Genomic DNA, 16,813 nt, shown 5'->3' on the forward strand with positions numbered 1-16,813 from the left:
TCCATCTACACTTCCTATCAGGAACAGTTTGTAATAATTTTTTCTGTCTTAAGTTGCCTTTTACCAGTTTAGATCCCGCTGTTGGTGTGCAGTGTCGAGGCACCATGAGACCGAGTCTGCTCCTCGTCTGCTCGGAGGTCCGTGCACCTTTGGCAAGCTGAGCCTGTTCACCCCAAACCGAACCAATCTAATGCATTGGCAAATAAAAAACAATACCCATAAATTGGCTATCCAAAAAAGAGACCTAAGACAATTAGACCCAGACTGTAATTCAGAAATTGTTCACTGGTCAAGGTTTAAGGCCACCGCAATTACAGTCCTTCTGCCGTGGATCTTGGCAGCAAAAAGCATGGGAGAATTAGGCCGATTGGAATGTTGGGTTGCAAAACAGGCAAACCTCACTTCTACTGCCCTGAGTGACCTCCTATCAGACGAGGAAATTACCAGGAAAGCCACCCTTCAAAACAGGGCAGCCATAGACTATCTGCTCCTCCTGCACAACCATCGCTGTGAAGAGTTTGAAGGACTTTGCTGCCTCAACTTGTCATCGAAAGCAGAGAATGTCCATACCACAATCGACAAGATGAAAACCATGGTGAATGACATCAAGAGAGAAACAGACGACTGGCTGAGTGGACTGTTCAAGGGCTGGGGACTCTCGGGCTGGTTGGGATCTATACTGAAAACTGTTTTCTGTACTATCTGTTCTAGTTATTGTTATTGTAGTTGTTAGCATAGCTTTTGGGTTAATCAAGCGCATGTTTTATAAGTTGATTCCAAGCTCATATTCCCCTCCTGAAGTCTACCACCTAGAAGCCCCCAGAGCCCCAATGGAGAACCCAGAAGGCTCAGTTAACACTGATGCTCCTGAGGAAGAGGACCCTACTTACCAGCCATGGTTCGGCGAGCCTTCCGCCCCCCAAACCCAGTCCTCTTCATTTTAAAACAAAACAAAGGGGGAGATGTTGCGGTGTGTCTCCTCCCTCCCAAAGGTAACCCTTTCCCCCCGCCCCAACCCCCATGAGCCCTGGCTGTGAGACAGGGGGTCCAGGGGGTCGAGTGATTGGAAGTTTTTTGAAAGATACCCCCTGCCCCCTGTGGCTATTGGTAGACCTAAGTGCCCCTTCTCCCCTGGCACCCCTCCCCCTCACCTGGTTGGTGGCTACCTGTCCCTGCCCCTCCCCTTACCCCCGGGTTAAAAGGACAATCCAGCCACGTGGCCGCGCCTTCTGTTGGAGCTGCCACCAGGTCCACAACTCTGTAGCTGAAATAGACTCTGGATCAAGCTCTAGCAGAAGTGCCTCCTTTCTTCACCATCGCCTGAAGCCTCTCCACTGAGGAATATCGCTCGCAGCCTCTGAGTAACCCAAGGGTGTCACTGGGGAGGAAACATCCCAGCTGCCGCCATTGGACTCAGCAGCAAGGCAAGCCCGGGCAGGTCTCTGTCGGAATATTAGGAACCCCAATAGTAAGGAAACTGCTAGTGCACAGGGAACTGTGATAAGGAATCACCTTCTACTTAGCCTTTTTACCTCCAGTTTGTACCTCAGCATGGGGAAAGTAGAAGCCAGGTAAAAATGAACTTTATAAGTAAATGAATATGTGAGATAGTCAGCAGTTTGTCTTCTTCAGAGTCTTAGAATAGTTTGTTGGGAAAAATTAATATTCTGTGCTTTTGGTCAAAACTTGGTAAGTCTATCTGTGACACAAACAGGAGCAGCATTTTACCTTTTGAAAAAGAACCTGTATAATCTGAATGGGATCATTTTTCCTTCAGAATAAACCCTGTGTCAATGAAAAGGGGCATATAATAGTTATTTAACTGTGATTTTTAAAAAATATTACTCTGTTAATAATATCAGTTGACTGAAAGGGACATTAACATAAAAAATACTCCAGTATCATTGTCATGTAGAATACTGTCTTTAAGAAACAAGATTTTAGGGTGTAATAAAGTAATATAATTATCATCAGAATAACAGTCCTGGTTTAATGTAGTTGGCATCTAACCTACAATAACCTTGTATGAGAAAGCTGGAGTCAGTAACAGAAAACCTGCACAGAAAGGATGGTATCGCACATATGCAGTATATATATGAATTACTCTCTTTAGCTATTTTCTGTCACAGAAAGCAATTGCTGTTGTAGTATCTCAGAATTCACTCTAGGTGTGTAGGAAAGTACAGGCTGGTGGTGGTACAGGCTGAAACAGAGCCAGAGATAATTCTTCACTTATTTTTCGTATTAGAAAATTGTTTCAAAATAGACCACTTCTCTATGGCTGTAATTGGTGTAAGTATACATTGTAGAGATTCTACTTCAGCTGAGTACTATCTCTACCAGTGGACATAAATATATTGCTGGGAAATTTATGAATATTAAATTCATGTCTTCCTCTAAATTCCCATAATTCTCATATGGCTGGGCTCATATAACAGCTATGCTATGGATATTCTCAGTTCAGTCAGAGAGAAAAAGAGAGGTTTCTAACCAGGCTGGGCCTGGGAGATAACTGGAAAGGAATGTAAATAATTCTCTATCTCTCTTGTTGTTCACATTGTTTATAGATATGTTCTGCCACGATGTGTCATTCAGAGCACACCAATCGTGTGAGCTGTTTTTACTTTAAGACCAATTAAATTAGTCTGCACAATGTTCTCTATAAATAGAGCAGTGCATTTGAAATAAAGGAGTTTGCTTCTCGCCTTCTGATTTTGAAGTTCTTTTGTTCCTGTCCTGCCTCAACAGTGACACTATGCAGATCCTCTTATATACACAGGCATTTGGCATATGCAAACTCATAACTTTGAATCTGGAAACCTACTATCTGTATCAGCACTTGCATAATCATGAAATGAGTTTACTATGTTCCATTGTATCCTTACACTCTACCTCATTTGTCTTCTAAAGGTATTTTCCAGCTTAGTTAGTTTTGTGCTTCTCTGGTTCTGTGGCTTCATGTGCTGAGGGAATATTCATAGTTAACACAGTTCCATAATACAGATCCATAACGTAGTTACCAGAAGTGAATCACCTCTGCACCTCTGTTCCCAGACTGTGAGTATTGACAGTATTCAAAAGTTCAATTTCTTCCCTGCATTGTCATTTACCCCGATGATTAATGAGATAGACTAAACTACAAAAAAGCAAGTAACCATTTAATGATACTGTAATTAAATTGACATTTCCCACAATAGTTGGAGACAGATTCTAGGATGATAATGTAAATTATATTTTAATTTAATTTCTTCTAGTTTTGTAGGAATAATAGTTTATTTCTTACAGAACAATTTAATTCCTAGTCTGTGTGCAAATATTGTCTTTTGCTTAAAATAAAAGTGAGACAAGAAAGTGATTATTTGCTTTCATATTTTAAAAATTATTCATAATATACAGCTATGTAATATATTATAACATTCTGCACAGCATTATATTGTTAAGTTAATCTAAAGCCCAGAGTCATTATGCACATTCCTGTATGTCCTTCTGGTATCTCTCCAGTCGACTGGATTGGAAGTGTGATTATGTAAATTTTTTACTGATAAATCAATTACTATAATTGTAGTCAAAACACCTCTGAAATTCATAAAACCAGTGCATCTTGCATGGATATACATAATATATTATGAATTACTTAATTATTTATCAAGACTAATTCAAAATAAGTGTAGGGAAAAACATACATTTATTTTTAAACAGCACTTTTTTTGCACCAGGTCAAAAAATGTTCTAGATATCAAAAATAAAAAAGAGAGAGAGAACCAAGTTTCTTTCATTTACTGTAAGGAGTTTGTTTTGGGTTAATAGCATTACAATAATGGTGCCATTCTTATAGAGAACTTGCTATCAATTATATTTTTTCTAATATATAGAATACCTATTAGAAGAAGGACAAGAAGGGAAGAGTTAATATGAGTGAAAGGTGAGTGTATGTAACAGTAAGAGAAGAACAGCAGTTTTAACTTACACTGAAAAGTGAGGCGATGGAAAGATTTCAGCAACTACAGATTTAACAGGGAGTGTTAGAGATACATCAGTAATTGCAAAATTAAAAGAATGGGTTATGTGTGTTTTCAAGTCAGTATGCAGTGCTAAATGTGGAAAGCCTAGGCTGTCCATTTAGCTATACTTGCAAAAGAACTTTATTTTCAGTCTCATGCAAATTTTAATTCTAGACTGGGTTCTAATCACCCTGTAGAAATCATCACAGGCATCATCAGATCTCAGAGTACACACAATAGGTATTATTTCCCTCTACAGAAAAGACCTTTATCTGGCTGCTAACGAAATACAGGAGACTGATTGAAGAAAATCTGCAAAGGCATACTTACTGTACCAGATATAGTAAGCCCCATTTGGTGGATTAGCAGTTAGCCATTTTATATACATTTAGTGAGAAAATTATTCCTGTGTATGATTTAATATGCATCAGTAATAACTCATAATGTCCTCATGAGAGGAAAGAATTTAAAAATTCATTAGAAAACTAGACTCGTAACACTACATGTTTAAAACATTACTAAAGCATATTTCAGTGTTTTGCTTACACCAATTTTCTCATCATGGTGCCTCCATTTCATAGAGGAGAACATTCAACTTAAAATGTCTGCTGGCACACATCACTGGATTTGTATGTCACTAAACAATGAACGAGCACAGCCTTGAATACCAACTATTTAATTAGCACTTTTGCCAGCCACACATAGAAAACAGCTCATTTACATGCATCATGCTTACTGATTATTCTCATAAAAATCTTCTGTTTTTTTAAAGTGTATGTCACATTCTAGTGTGCCCACAAATCAAAACATCCATTATTATTTTAAAGAATCTTGAAATTCAGAAATCAAATTAAAATATATAGTCTTTCTCTTGTAGGTATATTTTAATTACTTAATTTAACCTTAAGTGTGGCATAAAAAGACTGGATGTAACTAATCATTAAGAACTTCAAAACGTAACAGAAAACCTCTAACAGTCTGCAGTTTAATTAAAGATTATTATTACAAGCATCTTGAACATACAGCTACATTTAATGACAAGTAGTGACTTCCAAATGCTGCATTTGAAAGGTACCACTCCTGCTCTAAATACTGCTGATAGACAACGCTGAAACATGTTAATTTGCGGCAGCTACCTGCCACGACCTCCAGCAGTGGAGATGCACCGGGCAGCCCTGCCCGTGTGAGGCCGGGTGGCCTCGCATGTGTGGGCACTCCAGGGGAACGGCGCCTGCCACCCTGGCAGTGCCGAGTGCTGCGGTGTGGGTTACGCAGCTGTGGTAGCTTCACACGCTGAGAGGAGATGAAGAGACGAGAGAAGGACACTTGTTTGTGAGCCCAAAGAGTCTTTATTCCCCCAGGCGGGGCAGGAACGAAGTGCTCTCGGGATGGGTGCGGTGACAAATGCCAGAGAAACAAAGGCTGGCAGCAGATTAAATAGGGAGTGGGCGGACAGGGGTGTGAACCTGTATCGCCCAATGGGGACACACGAGAGACAGGACTGACAACCCACGGGGAGTGAACAAACCCTGACTGATGGGACCAAAAAAGCAGAAAACAGGGAGAGGTGAGAAGAGTGACAGGTACCTGGGGATCCAAGTGGCGGGAACTCTCGGGGTAAACAACCTGGAGCAAACCATTGTGAGGGAAAAATGGGAGAGTACAAGGAACAAACCTAACTAACATTAATAAAACTACTGACTAAATAAACCCAAACCACAACATAAATTCTCCAAGGGAAAGTCTAAATTTTGAGTATAAATGAGGTACATTTTTGAAATATTTCTGTCACGTCAAAAGTATACAAGTTTGAAGCATTTTGCTTAGAAATATTAATTTGTTTTGCTCATGTCTCTCAACATCTGCAAAATGAGTAGAGTATCATTGAAGAGATATGCCAGTTCATAGAAATGAAAGTCAGCCATTTAATCACATTTTTCCTAGAAACATATCATATACGGAAACATTCCCTGGCTGTACACATAATAAATATGGGATACTATATATAACATAGAACATATATGCTCAAGATCATATTCAGCACAGCTTAGTAACCAGTTTGGATCTTGGTCTGATTTTATGTTTTATCATTCTGAGTACTGGCAGCTGCATTTTTTTTCCATGTTAGCTACACATCTACGTGGCTACTCTCTTTTCAATGAAGATAGATTAGGTAGATCAACTGAAGTTCTTGAAACTTTCATGCTTTGGCCAGGTTAATTCCTGCCCTTCCCTTCTCTCCTCAGGAGCAAGCAAAGATACAATCCTGCAAAAAGCAAACTACCTTCTATGACATGCTGATTTTAATTTTAATAGAAGCTGAGAATGTTCAGCATCTTGTAGTAGACACTCAGCAGCTGAAAGACCATCATTTCCTTTCTCAAATGCAGAGGAAAGAACAATGAAGTCAAATCTCAAGACAGAGTCAATGCACCCTCAAGGAAATTTCTTTTCTGACCCAAATCTAGCAATCAGTGAAATGTCGTATAGGATATCAGGACTTTCTGATAGAACAGCCCTCAGATAAAACTTGACTGTTCCTTTCTGAGTGTTAATACCATTCTCCACAAAAACAGAGTAGATAGGGAAAATAGATAAGTGGGAGCTTTTTAGTTGACTGCCATCAGTGGAGCTGGGTTATACTTCCACTTTCCATCCAGGAAACTCAGTCTTCTGATGGTGCTCCTAGAAGAAATTAATGAGTATAAGCAAATACTGGGCAATCAGTCTGCTCTGTTACTGGATAGTCAAATCTCCCATCAGTTTGGGAGAGCTTAGATGGTGCATTCCTTATGTAGACAGAAAGTGGGGGTGGTTTTACAACTGAGTCAAGTTTAAAATTCCTTATCTTTTCTTGGTGCTGAAACCTTTATCCTAAACACTGCACAGGGATAAAAAATATTTTTATACACTGAACTATACCCTTTCCCTTGTAAGAAGGACCTACTTGAAAGTTTTAGTTTATAGATGCAATATGAAAATAACAAAAAATTCTACTTTGCATTTGTGATTATTATTATTATACACAAATCCAGCATGTCCAAAAAAATGGTCCTGGACATGTATTAAATGTCAAGATTTGCTGTTTGTAAATACTGTTGTAGTTTACTAGTGAGCAATGAAGTAAGTGGCTTTTCTTTCTCCTAACTGTGAAATGTGCTGTGTGAATTTCTAAACTCTTGCAATATTGATGATAAAACAGTCAAGCACAGAACCTAAATGCAGACCTGCAAGATATCAGACCAGGTACTCTGGATATTTGCTGTACATGGTTCTATCCTGCCTTTTACTGAAGGATTCTTCCTATCACTGGGAACAAGCATTGTGCTTTTGTTGAATGAGGTCAGAAGAAAAGAACAGAAGAATGGAAGTGCTTGAGAACACGTCTGGAGTGGAAAAAAAAAACTACTATTGAAAATTTTCATGTTTACTGAAGTGTTTTGATTTTCCTCAGGAAAAATAAAGAAACCAAGATGTTTGGTCTTACTGTTATTAAAACATATCTCTCTGCATCCTAATATTGTTTCATGGCATCAAAGGTAAGATTCCTTCTCTCCTGTCTAATCCAGTTCTAGATTTTTGTTGTAGTGGCATAGCTGAAAGTGCCTGTACACTTAACGATCTTTTATACAAAGGAAATTAACAGCACTGCAAGACTTTTAAGGAAACATGGTGCAGTATTTGCATATGGGAATACCTCATATTACAATAGATTTTAAAATGCCAAAAAAAAAGAAATAATGGGGAAATTACTTTTATTATTAAATTCTAGAATGTAGATAATTTTACAGTTGCATTTGTGTTCTAGAAACACAAACCCTTATTTCTCACAAAGAAAATAATCAGAAATGGATTTAAATGAAAGAAAGAAATAAAAAAAAATTCAAATTATAATTGAGCATGATAGTTAACATAACTAGTTTAAACTAGGTATAATATAATAAATACTGAATCCAAGTAAAAATTATCTTTGTTGAGATAATACATGGCATGTGACTTTAAATTTAAACGTAGTAAGTAAAGAAAAAGGATTGTTTTCTTTGAGTAAATTTAACAAAATAACACGATTTGTGTTTTTGCTTCATGATTTCTCTTTAAGCTAGGTATAAAATGTGTGTGTACATTAGTTATAAGCCTTTCTGTACAGTAAGTTTGGGACAGATTATAGATGAATACAGCATCCTTACAAAACACGTACCATGTATGCATGTGTATGTGAGGAATTATATGTGTAGTCTCAAATGTTTACATTAATGTTTAAGATGTATAGGTATATGTAGATGGAGAAAAGGCACTTCTATATCAAATTTTCATAAATATTTATTAATAATAAAATAAGGTACACTTGATTGTGAAGCTCACTACTTGGAAGCTTTTATTATTTTTTTAAGCAGAGTAATCTCTCAACTCTGTAACTGTCTTTCAGAAGACCTTGAGAGATGTCTTTTTAAAAGTAATTTTCTATATATTAAGAAAGCTTGAGGGAATTATTGTTCTTTCAAAATATTTTTCTTTTTAATTTGAAATTCTTCATGAAAGACCTAAATGTACATATTTTCACTGGGAAATTCATAATTTGCCATCATCTTGAATCAATAATGGTGGAGCTGAGTTGCTACTGCAGGTATCTAACTTAGAGTTTATTTATACATGTATAATTAAGGACTATTCAGCGTTGTTCATTAATAAGGTGTTTAGTACATTTTAACTAGTGAACATCTGCTATATTATTTTGTCAAAATGAGTCTTCTGTTCAAGAAGCTAAAGACAATGCATATGCTTCAGTGTACACTTCCAGTAGCTCATTCAAAGCCTCCAGTTTTGAATTAAAATGTCATTTATTTCTTGACTTTTGCAAAAAAATTTTCACTAATTTTGAGTCAGATTGTGACATGGATTTTTAATTAGAATTTCCCACTGACTCTAATAGGAGTTTCTGCTAAAAATCAGTTGCCTGGTGGGGATCACTGTGAGATTCCTACAGAAGAAAGAATCTGATGTCTCATAAAAATAACATACTGGTAGAGAGGTAGCTGTATGAAAGCTGGAAAATGAAAGAGGAATTGATACCAAATGATATTCAGAAATAGAAGTTAAAGGTGTTAATTCGCCTGTTAGGTCTTCTTTAGGCCGTAAGTGAAAAACTAGTATTTTTTAAATTCTTCCACCAGAGAAAGGCCTCAATTCAGAACATTACCCCTAATCTTGTTCTTTACTTTAGCATATGTTTTGAAAAGTACGTTTTCTTGAGTAAACTGATTCTGAGAGCTATGCACCCAAAGTTGCTCTAAATTCAATATTCTGCCCAGGGACACCACTGGTGAATAATTAAGACTGCCACTGACTTAACTAAGCCAATTATAGGCCTAAACACTCCTCTAAAAATCAGTGTCTAAACATTTCCCTACTGATAGTGTTTCATGCAGAGGACCTGTTTCAGCCATCCTGACTTTCATGGTATGATATTATGTGTGCATAGAGTTTAATTGAGGTTAAAAGGCCGAATTCTAATCTCATCTGTACAAGGGATACCTCTTAAGTAAAGCTATTAAGGTCAGAGGAGTTACTTTAGATTTACAACAGTGTAATAAAAGCTTATAGGGTATATTCACATAAGAGTTTTCATGCTTGTAAAGGATACATGCTTGGGCACCTAAGTTTTCTCTTAAAGATAAAAATTTTGGTTTTTATGTCCCATATTAAATGCCTATCTAATTTACATATTCCTGTAAATTAGTGGTTTATAATTTGTATGCCAATGCAAACACTTTAAAATAATCTGTCTTTGAATTTGAGGAGATATTGTGTGCAGAGAAATAAAAATATTACCTTTTTTCTCCAGGTTAGGAATGACAGTCCATTTCTCTTCATGGAGGTCTTACATAGACTCAGTCCTGTAGTATATTTGATAGCATCCTTTGCTAAAAATTATTCTGCCTTTGACAGATGTGGCCCTAAGCATGCGGAGGCTGTGACATTCATGGCATAATCTATGACAGCCTAAAAAACAGAGGATTCATCTTTCTGATTTCCTCAAAATAAAGTGAGGGAAAATAGTGAGGGAATCACACTGACTTTGTAAGGGTATACACCTCCTCCAGAAGGAATTAAAAGACTTTTTTTTTGAGTTATAGTAATGACCAAAAAAAAAAAAATACTTGGCACAATTACCACTTGATCTATTCACAATATTGAACAAACTTTAATGCACCAATAAGATTGGCGATTTGACATGATGTTTTTCCACTTAGTTTAGCTATGTCTTTAGGTAAAAACAAAAAATGTATATATACAGTATATGCAATTGAACAAAACTGGATCAGAGAACAAAATGCAGCTATGAGTGCTTCCATGACAAAAAATATACAGAGTGTAGTATGGAAGGCAAGACAAGGAGAGCCACAGTGGCTTAGCACTATTCTATTTTCTCCTATGCCTAATTTGTTTAAGTTAGGTTGACTGGAAATAATTTTATTGCTGTGCTAAAAGGAGCCAAATTTTTAAACTGAGCATAACAATTTACAGCAAGAAAAACACCAAACAAAAAAAACCCACCAACACTCCTGGAAAGTATAGAAGTGACCACTTTGAAAGCAGGAGGGAAAATATTTTGATAGATAAAGAAATCCAGGGAAAAATGAGAAGGAAATTTACAATACCCCAATATAACTATATTATAAATTTTGAGATAACCGAAAATCTTGCATACGGGAGGGTGTTACTAGCAGGGGCATGAGGCTTAAAGTGGTTTACATAGCAAACATAAATAAAGCACCCAGAAAATGCTCTGGTAGGTAAAAGTGGAAATGAACCCAATTAACAATGAACCAGGGTTACAGAATGACAATGTAAATGTAGCGGAGATTCAGAGCTGTTTTTCAAGCAGACTTATTAGGATTTCAGGTTTTGGAATGAATAATCTTGAACAAAAGAAAATGAGGAAAACACAGTATACTTATTGAATATCAATACACCAGGGACTAAAATTACTGATATTTGCTAAAATGCATGTGGCCACCTTAAGAAGTTTCTTAAACAATAACTAAGCTAGGTTTAAATATTGTCTGCTATGAAGATACATTTTGCATTGATTTTTTACTATTTACTTGTAAAAAAACAGCATTTTTTTCATATAATCACCCTCAGTTAAAGTTTGAGATGCTTTTGTATTTTTTTCTGATATTAAAATTTTACACATCGATAATAATTGCTTTGGAACAAACTGTAAATCATACTCCTTATAATTCAGTATTTCAACACAGAGTTTCTGGTTTCATTAGTATATTCCCTTACATGTAAAACCTGTCAATTCTGCCTGTCCATTAATGTCTTATAGTAACCTGCTAGCATATAAACTCTATAGCAGTATTATATTAATTTCTCTAGTATTGGGGTTTTAACTGCTCCTTTAAGTAATCTTGATCAAATACCTGTAAATAGTTGCAAAAGTGAAATAGTCATGGGTGTTATATAACTCCAGCCATAGAAAGCTGCCTCCACTGAAATCAGAAAGCTGTTTCCTTTGGACTGGAAAATATTATATTTATTGATTTTTTTAAATCAGCCTTAAAAATTACAAGCTAGCATTTCCAATAGTTGCTGCTCAAGCTTATTTATAATTTCTGTCTCACCAGGATCTGTAAGGTGGCACTTGCAGCTAAAATTGTTAATGAAAGAAAGCCTTTTTTGTGTGACCTTAATCAAGTTCTAAAAATTGTTCTCATAGTTAGTCAAGGAGTTTTATAAACACTTAGTTTATAAAGCCTGAAAATCGGTAGGAAAATACTGACTTGACTGCTGTGTTTACAGAAGTTTGAAGTTGTAACAAGAGCTTAACTTTTCAATAAATTGCTTCTCATAATATATGGAAAAATCTCTAGAAACTTAACCTTCTTCACTAAGTTCATAGCAGGAACATCACATATGCATGGTATAAAAAATTAGCAATCCCTTAAATGCTGTCAGTAAGTGAAATAAGTCTTTGTGTATCTCCTTCATGAGAGAGAAATTGTAGTGTTTTGGAACCTAGCATATACCTAATTAATGTGCATATATATATATGACCATGTCTACATATAAACATTAAACTTGTATATATAAATGTATAAAAGGGTAGATTTTACACTTAGCCATATGTATCTGTTGATCTATTGAATGGACCCAATTTTCTTCTTTCTCTCCCTCTGCCCCCGCTGCCTCCTTCACCCTACCTTTTTATTTTTGGCAGAGAGAATGAACAAAGATTACCCCTGTTGTCTTGGCTGTATGGCTTAATTCACTGAACAAAAACTAGGAATGAAAAAGGCAAAAAAGGAAGAAACCTACAACAGCAATAACGTTGAGAAAAATTAAATTCTGTTCTTCTTGTGCATCAAAAACATGTCACTTTCAACTTTGCAAATGTTTATGCACCCAAGAGTCCCCTATAGGTTATTTAGATGGCTCATATGCATAATATTAAATGCAAATATTGCAATATTGAGGTCTTGTTTGTTAAATTCTTCTTGGAAGGTCTTTCATGCACATAGAAAACTGCTTCACTATAGACAGCCCTTACTCAAGTGTAACCCTGTTACAACTCAGGCTGAAGCAGTTACTCCAAAGAGATAGTAGCTTATTTTCAGAAGTAGGCTACTGGAGCATGTTTGTGAGGACTGCAGTCAGAAAGTGCTCTTTGTAGAATGACACAGTTGTAGAAATTGTCTGAGGTTAAACACAACAAAGAGAATACCATCAGTGATTTATCCTGTATTTCTTTTTTAAAAAGTGAGCTAGAGATAATTCTGTTGAATGGTCCTTCTTTTTCCCAATATAAAGTCTTTTGATACTATTTGAAATTACATTACTAGGAAATGCAGTAAACACGTTTTTTGCGTGTATGTTTAATGGGTTGTTATGAAAGCAGAGTTGAACTGCTTTGTGTTTTAATTTCTTTCAAAGGTTTACATTTGTCATGTAAACACAATTATTTCCAGCCAGGAAAGGCAGGTTTCTGTGTTCCCATACTGAATCCAGTGGGCTTCTGCACAGATTCACTTCCCTGCCACTGTGCTAATGTTTGCTGGCTCTGGGCCAAATGCACATAACTAACTCTACATGAATTAGTCATACCAATGAACTCAAAGAGGGGAAGTGGCCTTATGAAACAGCTACATCAGGGATGTACAATACATTATTCTTAAGGCTGTTCTGCAAACACATCTTGCATTGCAGCCTGACACAACCTGAAAGACAGCTAAATTGTAAGAACCTTTCATTTAACACAAAGTAAAATTAATAAGGTGAATGATTACCAACACCTAGCTACATAATGCAGACTTTGCATCTGATTCGCTTTTTAAAGAAAAGAAAAAAAAACCCAGCAACTAGTATGTTTCTAACATGATTAGCAAAGCACTTCTGAGAAATGTTTTCTGCAAAAATGTGCTGTTGTATTTCATGTCATTACATACTTTTAAAATGCAAAATGAATTCACTTCAGAGAATGACAGTATCTGGAGGATATAGACAGTGAATGTCCTTGCCTATATTATGTTTACTTATCTTTGAAATTTGAAAAAAGATATTTTGCACAGCTTCATTGAATATCTTGAGGTTATGAATGGCACTGCATTTAAATTGTAAATGATGCCTTTCCATTTCTCTTTTGACTGTCTGAACTTTATTACAGCTTCAGAATGACAACTCGTGCTAATCACAGGCATAAAGTAATTCAGCTAATTCATTCCTTCTATCATAAATGTATTTTTTATCCAGACATGCAAAGCACTCAATTATTTTGTTAAGGCAATATTCATATGTAATATTAATGTTCTTATAATTTTACCTAATGAATGCTGGAAAATATGTGCTCTCTTACATCAATTAGGTTAATGTGCACTCTAAAAATAATACTTAACCCTAAATTTCCTTTCATGTTTACACCTCTGTGGTATGCTTTCCAATACTCAACATTTGGCCACAGCATGCAGCTAATGTTCCAGTAGTCTGCTTTCTTCTTTTATTTATCTGATCTGCTTTGGAGTTTGTCTTGAAGCAATGCTGCTTTATGTGCATGGGATGCACACAACTGAGTTTGGAGTTTTGGTGCCATTAGATGGACTTGCTGCTGGAAGTTGTGTTCCCACACTCCTTAATCAAAGTCTCCATCTCTTTTTCCCAGTTCCTCAAGGGCTGCTTGCAAGACTGCTGATATATTTGGCCTAGAGCTAAAGACAGGTAAGTCTTGTGTACATCTTTAGCTCCATTCTCAATAAGTATCTAAATATTGTGTGGCACGACCTGCTCTGTCCTGGATGCCAGAAAGTGAGAGTCAGACATCAACCTATATGTGATGCTTTCTGGTGAGGAAGCAATGAGACAGATATTGGTCTGAAACAGTCTGCAAACTATCACCTATTCTTGGGCCATGGAAACAACAAAGAAAAACCAAGCTCAAGTTGGATTTCAGACAAAATGGGACAGCTTGAGTGCAGTCCAGGTTGCTTGCATTTCTGCTCTTGAAATAGAACTTAGTCTGGTCTTTTGCTTTAGATTCAAATAGTTTGGAACTTCAGCTGGTAAAATGGTAGCAAGCTAAGTACAAAAAAAACCTCCACTAAGTTAAACAGATGCTGCTCACTCCTGCAAAATTATCTTATGTATTACTCATGCTCTAAGCTGCTATTTTTGTCTAGCAAATATTCTTCTAAAAGAGATTTACTGCATGAACCTCCACTAGTAGTAATACCTATGATGTAATGCCTTAAAACAGTACACCTGCTTTGAGTAAAAATCCTCACAGTCACCTCAGTCACAGCAAAGAGTAAATTATGTTTTTATTCCCTTTTCACAAGTTTATTTACAGGCAAAGTAGAAGATATTATTATAACTAGGGTTAAAACTAGGGGGTTTCAAGTGCTTTTCATTTTCTTAGGAACTGCATATTTCTATTTCATTTGCCCTTTTACTCTAATACAAATGAATTTATTATTGCCCTTTTACTCAAATACAAATGAATTTATTAAGAATGTCAAAGCAAAATACCAGAAATATTTTTGTGTAAGTATTTGTTTGTCATGCTACCTCTAAAATTAGTGATTGATCTATTGTAAGAGGAGCACACATCTGCATCAGCGTATTGCGCATAGAATCAAAGGGAGGTTTTGTCATTTAGAGTTTGATTTAAATTTTGAAAAAATTACTAAGCTTTATAGCAAAAATTTTTCTAATATTCTTAATAATTCTGTGTTTCAGAGCATGGCTAGTGACCTATCTTCCTGAGGAGAATGGCTGAGATGTCTTTGAAATTATTCCTGAAATTAGACCAGCATGAGATATCCTCTACCAAACTGAGGTAATACTGATGAAAGGCAAGAAATCTGAAGTGATGTATGTCCAACTGTCTGTGCATTGACAATGTCAGCTGGGGAAAAGGTACCCCTTGCCTGGGTCCAAAGGAAAGAGTCAAAATGGGTAAACCTGAGGACATCAGGCTCTTCTGAGGGATATTTGGTTAGTGAAGCTAAAAGCTTTTCTAGGTAATTTCTAGGTGCAGGTTTTATTAACAATGATAGCCCAGATTTCTGCCATAGTGAAACACCTTCTTGTAGGTTAACTAACTAGTTATTTACCTAACAATACTCAGCATAATGGCAAACACAGGAGTGGTGTAGCTTTTGGTTAGTTTGTAGAGCCTTTAAAACCTCAGAGATTCCACTATGAGAAAATTAGACAATTTAAAATGATAGTGTGGCCAGTAAAATTATGTGCCATATTACTACTAAGCCTTCTACTAGAAAATTCAGAAATTCTGCTTTCTTTAACTCTTCACCAGAACAGCTTTTGGTTACAAATCTTTTCTATCAGGGTGGACCTGACATAAAATGGAGTCAAAATCAACCATATTAGGATTACACACATAAATAAGACAAGTATAATTTGCCAAGTGATATGCATGAAAATGAATTTTCTTGCTATGGAATGATTTTTTGAAATGTTTTATTGAAATAGTATTAGCTAGAAAGCAGCAGAAAATATGCCCTGATCTGAGGTATATCTGTCTCATTCTGTTTCATCATGGTTACATAAGTTATGTATGGCATTTTCATTATGGATAGTAGTCTGGCCTTAGCAAGATACTAATTATTATGAAATATATTTCACTAATTGTTTCTCCCTTGTGAGTATTTAAAAAAATGTTTCTGTTGAAAAGAGTAAATGATAAACACTGTTTGTTAAGGTGTCTGTAGTGTAAAATAAAATACTGCTTCTCCTAATAATTTCAGCAAGACAAAATTGGTACCATTTTAATTATGTTTATTTATTTTTAATTATGTTTAGTTATTTAATTATTTTATAGGATCATTGTGCTCCTGCCACCTTTGCTTGGAGGAGGAATAACTTGCCAACATTACTGTTGGCATTATGCAACCTGAAAAACCTGCAGCCCCCAAAAAATTAGGGTGCTCAAATTACTATCAGAAAATAAATTAAAATGCTAAACCCATTGCAAACAATATGCTTCATGTTCAGAAATTACATTTATTCCAAAAGTGTGACCTGATTTCAGTGGGAATTCTGTAAACAAGGGGTTGAAAATTTAGGTTCTTAATAGCAAAATCCTCACTCCAAAAATACGTAGGACAAAGGACCAAGCTGATATTAAGAAAAAGTGTGAGCAAAAATGTTTTTCACAAGTTTTTCAATGTCAGAAATTTCTTTCAGCTGTCAAAACTCATGTTTACAGAAGTTAATTCAAAGATAACAAATGTTTTATGTACTAGGAAGATTTATAGATATCTAAATACCTCTTAAAGACAAAAGTTGCTGCA

General features: G+C 35.9%; 1 long non-coding RNA gene across 1 annotated transcript in view; it reads left to right on the forward strand.

Moving 5' to 3' along the window:
* The window catches only part of LOC137464397 (uncharacterized), a 36,198-nt gene extending 19,894 nt beyond the window's left edge, over positions 1-16,304 (forward strand). The window contains exons 2-3 of the long non-coding RNA XR_010994215.1: positions 14,164-14,219; positions 15,237-16,304. This is a non-coding gene — a long non-coding RNA (uncharacterized lncRNA). The remainder of the gene's footprint in view (positions 1-14,163; positions 14,220-15,236) is intronic.
* The last annotated feature ends 509 nt before the right edge of the window (positions 16,305-16,813 follow it).

This window comes from Anomalospiza imberbis, chromosome Z (genome assembly GCF_031753505.1).
Source record: "Anomalospiza imberbis isolate Cuckoo-Finch-1a 21T00152 chromosome Z, ASM3175350v1, whole genome shotgun sequence".
In the NCBI taxonomy this organism is placed as follows: Eukaryota; Metazoa; Chordata; class Aves; order Passeriformes; family Viduidae; genus Anomalospiza; species Anomalospiza imberbis.